The sequence below is a fragment of the Hordeum vulgare genome, chromosome 4H, assembly GCF_904849725.1.
Source record: "Hordeum vulgare subsp. vulgare chromosome 4H, MorexV3_pseudomolecules_assembly, whole genome shotgun sequence".
Taxonomy (NCBI): Eukaryota; Viridiplantae; Streptophyta; class Magnoliopsida; order Poales; family Poaceae; genus Hordeum; species Hordeum vulgare.
In genome coordinates, this window is record NC_058521.1 from 238,958,833 (window position 1) to 238,969,282 (window position 10,450).

The following is a 10,450-nucleotide window of genomic DNA, read 5'->3' on the forward strand; positions in this document are numbered from 1 at the left end:
TGCATACGTGGACCACCCAGGCGTGCACCGCTCTGGAACTTGGGACTCCAAAGATCCACTAATGGCGGCTTATAGGCATGTAGTAACCGAGGTGCCGGGTCATTTTAATAGCTACCATGTTGATCATATTGATTGACGATGGAATGGGGTGACTGATGCTTTATCACGACTCGGATCTCAACCAACGCATGTTCCCCCCAATGTGTTCCTGGATGTCTTGCATAACCCTTCTGTGAAGTTGCCTTCTGAAGAAGACATAGGAGTTCCTGACCCGGAATCAAAACTAGTGGCAGATCTTTGGGCAATTCCTGACTGGACAGTTCCTTATATGGCTTATCTGGCCCGAGGCGAGTTGCCAACTGCTGAAATTTTGGCTTGACAAATCATACGGAGGTGCAAGTCTCTGGTTATGCATAAGGGCGAGTTACATAAACGGGGCACGTGTGGGGTGTTTCAACGGTATGTTTCCCCGGAGGAAGAATGAGCTATTCTCAATAAGATACATGCTGGCGACCGTGGGCATCACATCGGGTCACGATCCTTAGTGTCAAAGGATTTTCGACATGGTTTCTATTGGTTGATGGCTCATGTTGATGTAGAGGATATATTGCGCAAGTGTGATGGGTGTTAGAAGTTTGGCCGCGAAGTACATGTGTCGGCTCAGGAATTGCATATGATCCCAATCACATGGCCTTTTGCGGTCTGGAGGCTTGATATGGTCGGCCAGTTCAATATGTCTTCCGACAAAAAGACTCATCTATTGGTGGCGGTTGACAAGTTTACCAAGCAGAGCCGGTCAGCAATTGTGAGGTAGAGACAACAATCAAGTTCCTCAGAAATCTTATTTTTCATTCTGGTTATCCCCATATCATCATCACTGATAATGGTACAAACTTGTAAAAAGGCGTCATGAAGGAGTTTTGCCAGCGGGAGCACATCCGGCTTGACGTAGTTGCGGTAGCTCATCCACAGTCCAATGGTCAAGCTGAGCGAGCTAATTAGGAGATCTTGCGTGGGATCTAGCCCCGGCTCATGGTTCCTTTGCAGCGCACTCCGAGTTGTTGGGTTGAGGAACTCCCCTCGGTACTATGGAGCATCAAGACTACTCCTAACATATCCACCGGTTACACTCCCTTTTTTCGCATATATGGGGCTGAGGCAGTTCTTCCAAGAGATATAAGGCATGATTCTCCCTGAGTCGCCGCTTATGTGGAAGCAGATAATGAGCAGTCGCATCAGGACTCTTTGGATACTTTACAGGAAGAACGTGATTTTGCTGCAGCACGATCAACTATATATCAACAAGACCTGCATCGCTATCACAGTCGACGGGTTAAAAGACGGATTTTCCAAGAAGGTGATTTGGTACTTCGATTGATTCAAGATCACACCGGCATGCACAAACTACCGCCTCCAAGGGAAGGACCTTTTGTCATCAACAAAAGCCTTCATAATGGCTCCTATTATCCGATCGACCTTCGTCCAGACAAGCCAATCTCGGAGGAGGATACGACCCGCCTATGGAACATCGCCCACCTTCGACCTTACTACACTTAGAGCCATCGGCTCCTTACCTATGTACATAGTCTAGTATTTCATACTACCTTTATCAAGACAATAAAGCCGACGCCCATGATTTTTGGGGTCTCTGCCGTTTCACCCTACATATTGAGCATGAACCTTTATTGTTTCTATAAACCTCCCATGAGGATGAGACGCACCAATGATTCCATTCAAACATGGGCTCTATTAGTACCAAAGAGGATGAGCCGCCCGGTTGCGATTCTTCAAACATGGATACTAATAAGCCAAAGAGGGCTAGTTGCCATGATGCACGATTCAAACACGAGCGCCAATTTCTTATCTTGAAGAATAAAGCCGGTTTAATTGGGAGCTATTAGTCCCCAGGTTGTTTAGCAGTAATAGTATTGTCTTCTGCAATCCTATGCTCTACATTTCCCTGATCATATAAAGGTTACTTGAGGGCTTCCAACTCAGTGAGTTCAGCCTTAATACCCTCTTGGCTTGCGGAAAATTAACGCTATACAATGGTTATACTTCACTGTATGTCTTGGAGACTCGCCCTATTGGCCCCATATACTCTTGGCAAGTCAACCCATTTTGAACCCTCACTTGCAAATGTTGAAACATCGAGGTGTCCAGCGAGAGCCGGCATATGGAGAATAGATAAACGATGGGTTCATAGAACCTGCTTCATTGAAGCCTGTCTTGAGCCTGATCCGCCAGTCTAAATCGGATAGTTTTTGCAAAAACCTCTTAGGGTACGACTAGAGCCTTGCAAGCCCGTCTACCCGCCATGACTCACTGAGACGACATATTTATAATAATTTAATAGCCTATATGGTGTTATCATTTTCAAGCAAGGATTCAATATTCTTACCAGTTCATGCAAAGCATGACGACTATGAAGTCCTTTTTCTCATAAAGGGAAAATAAATTTTGCATGGGAATGAAAGATCAGAAAGACGACTTATATTCAAAGGTAATGCCAAAAGTTTCAGCATCCATCAAAAGTTTTGTGCAATCATAGAAGGTTTTTACACCTAAAAATATTACATGGCTCAAAAAGGCCAACGTTTTTTTCCTACATCAACCCGGTGGCCAGCTCCTCTGGGTTAATCTTGGGGAGACACCTTGGTTAAGATGGCTCCGAGTTACGCTGTGCCGATCCTTCGGGGCTTGGATCTGGAAGTTGCCCATATCCCAGTTGCAATTGGTTAAAGCATGGAATTTAGCTTCTTATTTCAAGATGGTTGACGGGTCAGTGATATGTCTCCAACATATCTATAATTTTTGATTGTTCCGTGCTATTATATTATCTGTTTTGGATGTTTATATGCATTAATATGCTATTTTATATTATTTTTGGTACTAACCTATTAATCTAGAGCCTAGTGCCAATCTGTGTTTTTTACTTGTTTTTGAGTATTGCAGATAAGGAATGTTAAACGGATTCCAAACGGACTAAAACCTGCCAGACATGGAGAGGGGGGCAGGAGACCCGCCGGGAAATGACAAGCCTCTAGTGTGCACCCTAGGGGTGAGCGCCCCCTGGCTTGTGCCCCCCGTGTAGGCCTCCTAACCCTAATCCTCCTCCTATAAATTCCCAAATATTCCCCCATTACCAGGAGAGCAACAAAAAATACTTTTCCGCCACCGGTAGCCTCTATTCCCATGATATTTAATCTGGGAGCCTTTTCTAGTAATCTGCCGGAGAGGGAATCAATCATGGAGGGCATCTACATGAACTCCATTGCCCCTCCGATGATGCGTGAGTGGTTCACCGCAAACCTACGGGTCCATAGCTAGTAGCTAGATGGCTTCTTCTCTCTCTCTTTGTTCTTCAACACCATGTTCTTCATGATCTTCATGAAGATCTATTTGAGTTTATACTCTTTTGCGGTGTGTTTGTCGAGATCCGGTGAATTGTGGGTTTATGTTCAGATTATCTATGAATATTATTTGAATCTTCTCTGAATTCTTATATGTATGATTTCATATCTTAGCAAGTCTCTTCGAGTTATCAGTTATGTTTGGCCAACTAGATTTGTAATTCTTGCAATGGGAGAAGTGCTTAGTTTCGGGTTCGATCTTGTGATGTAGGATTAGTGAGGCATGTATTGCATTGTTGCCATCAAGGATAAAAAGATGGGGTTTTCATCATATTTCTTGAGTTTATCCCTCTACATCATGTCATCTTACCTAATGCGTTACTCTCTTCTTCATGAACTTAAAACTATAGATGTAGGCAGGAGTCGGTCGATGTGTGGACTAATAGTAGTAGATTCAGAATCATTTCGGTCTACTTGACACGGACATGATGCCTATATGCATAATCATTGCCTTCGATATCGTCAGAATTATGTGATTTTCTATCAATTGCTCGATAGTAATTTGTTTACCCACCGCCTTATTTTCCTTCATGAGAGAAGCGTCTAGTGAAACATATGGCCCCCGGGTCTATTTTCCATATTGTACTTTCAGATCTATAAACCAAAAATACCAAAAATATATTGGTGCCTTGCAAATAACCACATTATTTTCTTTCATGAGAGAAGCGTCTAGTGAACCATTATTTACTTTTGTTTATTTTTCGTTTTAGGCAATCTTTTACATCTATCTCTATCAAATCTCATCCTTGCAAATAACCGTGAAGGGATTGACAACCCCTTTTTAGCGTTGGATGCAAGTGTTTTCTTCTTTGTGTAGGTGCGAAGATTGGGGCCTAGCTTGTTCCTCGTACTGGTTTGATACCTTGATTCTCAACAAACTTAGGGAAATACTTATGTACTTTGCTGCATCACCCTTTCCTCTTCAAGGGAAAACCAACACAAGCTCAAGAAGTAGCAAGAAGGATTTCTCGCGCCGTTGCCGGGGAGGATACATAGCAAGATCAAGCCTACACAGTACCCATCACAAACTCATCTCTTGTGTTTACTTTATTTTCCATTTGCCTCTCATTTTCCTCTACCCCACTTCTAAAATGATTTTCAGAAAATACCTAAAAGATTTTCCTTTTTATGCGCCCTTTTTCCGTTCGTCTTTTCATTTGCTTGCTCGTGTGCTAGGTCTATTCGTCGCCACTATGTCCGAATCTGGGGAGGTTTACATTGAAAAGTATAGTAATAACCTTGAAGAGAATAACGATTCTCATAGAGAACCTACTATCATGCATACAAAAAAATTCCGCATAGGCAGCGACAATATTATTGGAAAAGGCGTTATTCAAGATTTCTTTACTTGTGCTGGTACACTAGCTACTTTAGGAGGGTCTATCCACAATAAAACTAATAATCTTGCGGATGCCATAACACTACTAATAATTGAACTTTAGATGCAATTTGTTCATATGCATCCTTGCATACAAAGGATTTTTCTTGAGTTCTCTAATATTCAGCTTGCTTTCGTTAAGCGTGTGGCCACTATATTGGTAGCCCACGAGTTTAGATTCATTCTGAAAGAGGCTAGTGAAATTTTTGCTCGTTATAAAATTAATAGTGGATGTCCCCCCATTGAGGATATTCTTTTTAATCAAGAAGAAATAATGATATTGCAGTCTCTGGATTAAGTCGCTTATAATAAAATTTTGAGAAAAAGGGTCCCTATTCAGGTTTCGGTTGATAAGATTCCTAAACTCAATGATAATTTTGCTATACAATATAACGGATTAGAGTTCATACTAAGAGATGGACATATGACTTTTCACCAGAGGAAAGCCTACAATTATTAATTGATTATACACTATAGAGGGCCGAAGGAGGAACCTATTCCTCCCGCACTTGATATTAAGAATCCTTATCCTATTAAATTTCGCCCTTTTGATTACTTTTGCTTGCCACAAAGGAAACTTGATGCTGAAAGAAGGGAGTATGAGATAAGCATTGATGATATCCCTTACTATTATCACAATACCTAGATCTATTGCATTATGCCTAGCTAGGGGCGTTAACCAATAGCGATTCTTGGGAGGCAACCCCATTTTATTTTTATGCTTTTGTTTTTGTTTCTGTTTTGAGTGCTTCACACATTATTACCTCTATAATAATTGTGTTTTCTTGTTTTAATTAGTGTTTACCTTTGACATGGTCTACAGTGTTTGCAAGTTGATTTTGTTGAAAAACAAAAACTTTTGCTTTAAGTCTAGGAATTTTGTAAATTCACTCGAAGGTTCTTTTGGTTTGAGTTTTTGAAAGAAGATTGATATACAAATTTCCCTGATTGTCCTAATTTTTAATAATTTTTTGAGTTACGGAAGTATTCGAAGTTTATAGATTGCTACGGATTGTTCTCTTTTTGACAAATTCTGTTTTCTTTGTGTTGTTTTCTTATTTTGATTAATCTATGGGTTGTATCGTGGGGGGGGGGGGTATGAACCATGGATAAGTTGGAATACATTATATATTGCACCAATATAAATAAAGAATGAGTTCAGAACAATACCTAAGTGGTGATTTTTCTTTTCTTATACTAACGGATCTCATGACTTTTGTGTTGTGAAGTTTTCAAGTTTTCGGTAAAGATTTCATGGACTATGGAATAAGGAGTGGGAAGTGCCTAAGCTTGGGGATTCCTAAGGAAACCCAAGCCATATTCAAGGATACCGAAGAGCCTAAGCTTGGGAATGCCCCAGAAGGCATCCCCTCTTTCATCTTCAACTCATCGATAAATTTACGTGAGGCTATATTTTTATTCACCACATGATATGTGTTTTGCTTGGACCGGCTTGTATGATATGAGTCTTTACTTTCTAGTTTTCCACAATCATCGTTGTTGCACACATATTTTGAGAGAGACACGCGGAATCATGAATTTATTAGATTGCTCTATGTGCTTCACTTATATCTTTTGAGCTAGGCAACATTGCTCTAGTGGTTCACTTATATCTTTGAGAGCATGCTAGTGTTTCATTTTATAGAAATTATTAAGCTCTCGTACCTCACTTATATTATTTTAGAGTCCTTAAACAACATGGTAATTTGTTTAGGTTATGAATTTAGTCCTAATATAATGGCATCCAAGAGGGATATAATAAAAACTTTCATATTAAGTGCATTGAATATGATGAGAAGTTTGATTCCTTGCATTTAGTTTCGAGATATGAAGATTGTTATATGAGAGTCATGATAGTAAGTAATTGTCAATTGGAACAAATACTTGTGTTAAAGTTTGTGATTCTCGTAGCATGAAAGTATGGTGAACCGTTATGTGATGAAGTTGGAGCATGATTTGTTTTATGATTGTCAACCTTTGTGTGGAGGCCAGGATCACGTGATGGTTAACTCCTACCAACCCTTCCCATAGGAGCATGCGTCTAATACATTGCTTCAATAACTAACAGGCTTTTGCAATAAGTATGTGAGTTCTTTATGACTAACGTGCAGTTCATGGATTATACGCGCTCTCACGCTTCCACCTTTGCTAGCCTCTCTAGTACCGCACAACTTTTGCCGGAACATTAAACCCACCTTCCTCAAAACAGCCACCATATACTTTCCTCAAAACAGCCACCATATATTTTCCTTAAAACAACCACCATATCTACCTATTATGGCATTTTCATAGCCATTCCGAGATATATTGCCATGCAACACCACCGTTTCATTTTTCTATGACATGCACCATCACTTCCATATTGCTTATAGAGTCATATTTTCTTCTAGATATCAAGTTGTAATCTTTGAGTTGTAAGTAAATAAAAGTGTGATGATTTGCATTATTAGATCATTGCCCCGTGTGAGAAATGTATGACGGAAGCTATGATTCCCTCACAAGTTGGGATGATTCTCCGGACATTATAAAAAAGAGGCCAACAAAGCCCACAAAAAAAGAGGCCAAAGATGCCCACCAACATAAAGAAAAAAAATGAGAGAAAGAGAGAAGGGACAATGCTACTATCTTTTTCAACACTTGTGCTTCAAAGTAGCACCATGTTCTTCATAGAGGGTCTCCTATTTTGTCACTTCAATATAACTACTGTAATTTTTCATCTTTTGCATAACCACTTAGTTTTATTTTTGAGCTTAAATACACTTATAAATCTAGTGCATTTGTTGCATGGCAATCCCTACTCACTCACATTGATATTTATTGATGTGCATCTCCATATCCTGTTGATATACCTAGTTGATGTGAGACTATCTTCTCTTTCTTTTCTCTTGCAAACTCCACCATATTCTATTCCACCTATAGTGTTATATACATGGCTCATGCTCATGTATTGCGTGAGATTTGAAAAGGATTGAGAACATTTTTTCTTGAAACAATTGCTTGACTTTCATCGGGGTTGTGCATGATTTAGATACTTTGTGTGGGGAAGACGAAGCATACCCGGACATTATGATTTTGTAGGGATAACTTTCTAAGGCCATGTTATTATGCTTTGCCTTGTTAGTATGCTTGAAGTATTATTGTTTTTATGTCAATATTAGACTTTTTTGAATTTTATGGATCTGAATATTCATGCCACAATAAAGAATATTACATTGATAGATATGTTAGGTAGCATTCCACATCAAAAATTATGTTTTTATCGATCAACATGAGAGTCAAAAAGGTGCTTACGACGCTGAGGAGTAAGGTCCACTCGTGCAACTATGGGAGGTGGCACACTCTTGTGGCGTTCCTCATAGGCCGCGTGATACTTAGTCAAATCAAGACCTTTCGCAAGCTGACTCGCCGATGGACGAACCGCCCTCACGCGATGGGCATTGTCCTCCTGAGTGGATTCTGAGATGGCATCCTTATATTAAGGAAACCCGCCTGCTATCTCCTCAGGCTTGTGTTCCGGTGCATAAGCCAAAGACCGGCTCAGAGCAATAATTAGCCCTTTCCATGCTGCTGATTTCTTCAATTCTTCGATCTGCTTCATCATGGTCAAGAGGCGCCTCAGCATGTCAATAATAAACTTCACCGGCCCGTTTTCACCCCATACAGCTTTGATGGTGAATAAGCTGCCAGCATAAAGTTGCTCAGTCAAGGTATGTAAAGCTTTCAGTTTCAGCACACAATCATCTTGAATATTGGCTGATCGAGGGCCTGCAACAAATAATTATGAAGTGTGAGTCACCTGGCGGAGTTTTTGTTATTTACAATGGTTGCAATTGACAAATCTTACATATAAAATGCTTAGCAAACACAAGACTGGTCATCCTTGAGATATGCCATTTTAGACCAGTTAACTCTTTAGTAGCCAGTTTCAGCTGACTCTTGGGGACTTCAGCATGTTTTAACACGGTGGCTTTGTCATCTTTGGTCGTCTCTTTATATAATTTTTGCTGAGTCTTGTTTTTTTCAAATTCCGCCAAGGAAATCCGAAGGTTTTCCTCAGTTTCAGCTCTGGCGGCCTGTTGTTGTGCCGGGTTTTTCTTCATACTGTTCAAATATGAGTAAGCTTGGCATATAGATTCCTAACAGTCACAACAACATGAGTAATTACCTCAAAGCTAAGCCTCCAATATGGATTATTACAAACTTTTATACTTGCATGGAAGATTGGTATCAAGTCTCAAGAAGAATGCAAGCAACGTACTTGAAACTTGGGGCTAATGCATGTTAGTTTTCTTTCACATTCTTTCTACAGACCCGGTTCATCTTCAAGAAGATGACCTGGTCCTTGAGGGCTACAGATTGATGTTTCAAGTTAAATACTAACAAGACCCGGCCCTTAGGGGCTACAGGTTGACGTTTCAAGTTAAATACGGACAAGACCCAGTTCAGCTTCAAGAAGATGACCCGGCCCTCGGGGGCTACATGTTGAAGTTTTCAAGTTAAATACCGACAAGACCCGGTTCATCTTAAAGAAGATGACCCAGCCCTTGGGGGCTACATGTTGAAGTTTTCAGTTCTATAATTATAATACCCATCTCATCTCCAAGAAGATGACCCGGCCCTTGGGGGCTACAGGTTGAAGTTTAAGTAAAATACTTACAAGACCCAGCTCATTTTCCACAAGATGACCCGGCCCTTGGGGGCTACATCAGGATATATGGAATGAGTTATTGAAGAATAACATACCTCATATCTTTTCTTCATGATATTCACCAGGTTGGCTTCCATATCCGCGCTCATGGAGAGGCGGATCAGATATCCAGCATGAAGTTCTTCAAAGTCAAGTTTCACAATATTGGGAAGCTAAAGTTTAGCTTTCCCTTTCTTCAGTTGGGTTGTCACACCCTTGGCAGTATGCTTAGCCAGCACGGTGAAGACGGGCGCATTGTGACCCGTCCCAGTAATGTCAATTGTCTCTTCATGAGACACAACATTTTTGGTCATCTTTAGAGGACTTGGCGGATTAAGATCATTTTTCGGACTCGCCTCCATAGCCGTGTTGTCAACTTCGTACGGGTTAACTTGGACATTAGGAACATCATCAATAACATTTGTATAAGTTTTTCATTTATTGGCCCGATCCGTGAAGGATAAATTTTGAGACTTACATAATGAAGTATAAATACTGAGGCGAGTGTTGGACATACAAATAAAGATTTGCCCCGGTGAAAGAGGTGGCGGTTTTGAAGATATTGTGTCGCTCGATGAAGGCCGTGATGCCTATTAAAATGAAACCCAGAGAGTTTGAGCAATCAACTGTCGGGACCCTGATCCTAGCCATAGGAATCCAGCCTGTAACACATCGCATCTCTTTGCGGTCTCACGCACGGTTAACCCAACGGCTGCAGCCTTACCTTAGCCGGGACCGTTTGCGCCTTTTGACTCACGTATGCAATTGTGTCGCTAGCAATCCAATGACAAAGAACCCGGATCGCCATGGCTAGTCATAAATAAAAGTGGCAGTTCCGCACAGGGACAGGCATACATGACCCAGCAAAGCAGGTGTCGGTCACCAGCGAATGTAGACGAGTCGTAGCAAGCTACAAGGACTCCATTACATCGCGTGACATTTCCCCAAAGGGGACAGACACAACAGCTAAGA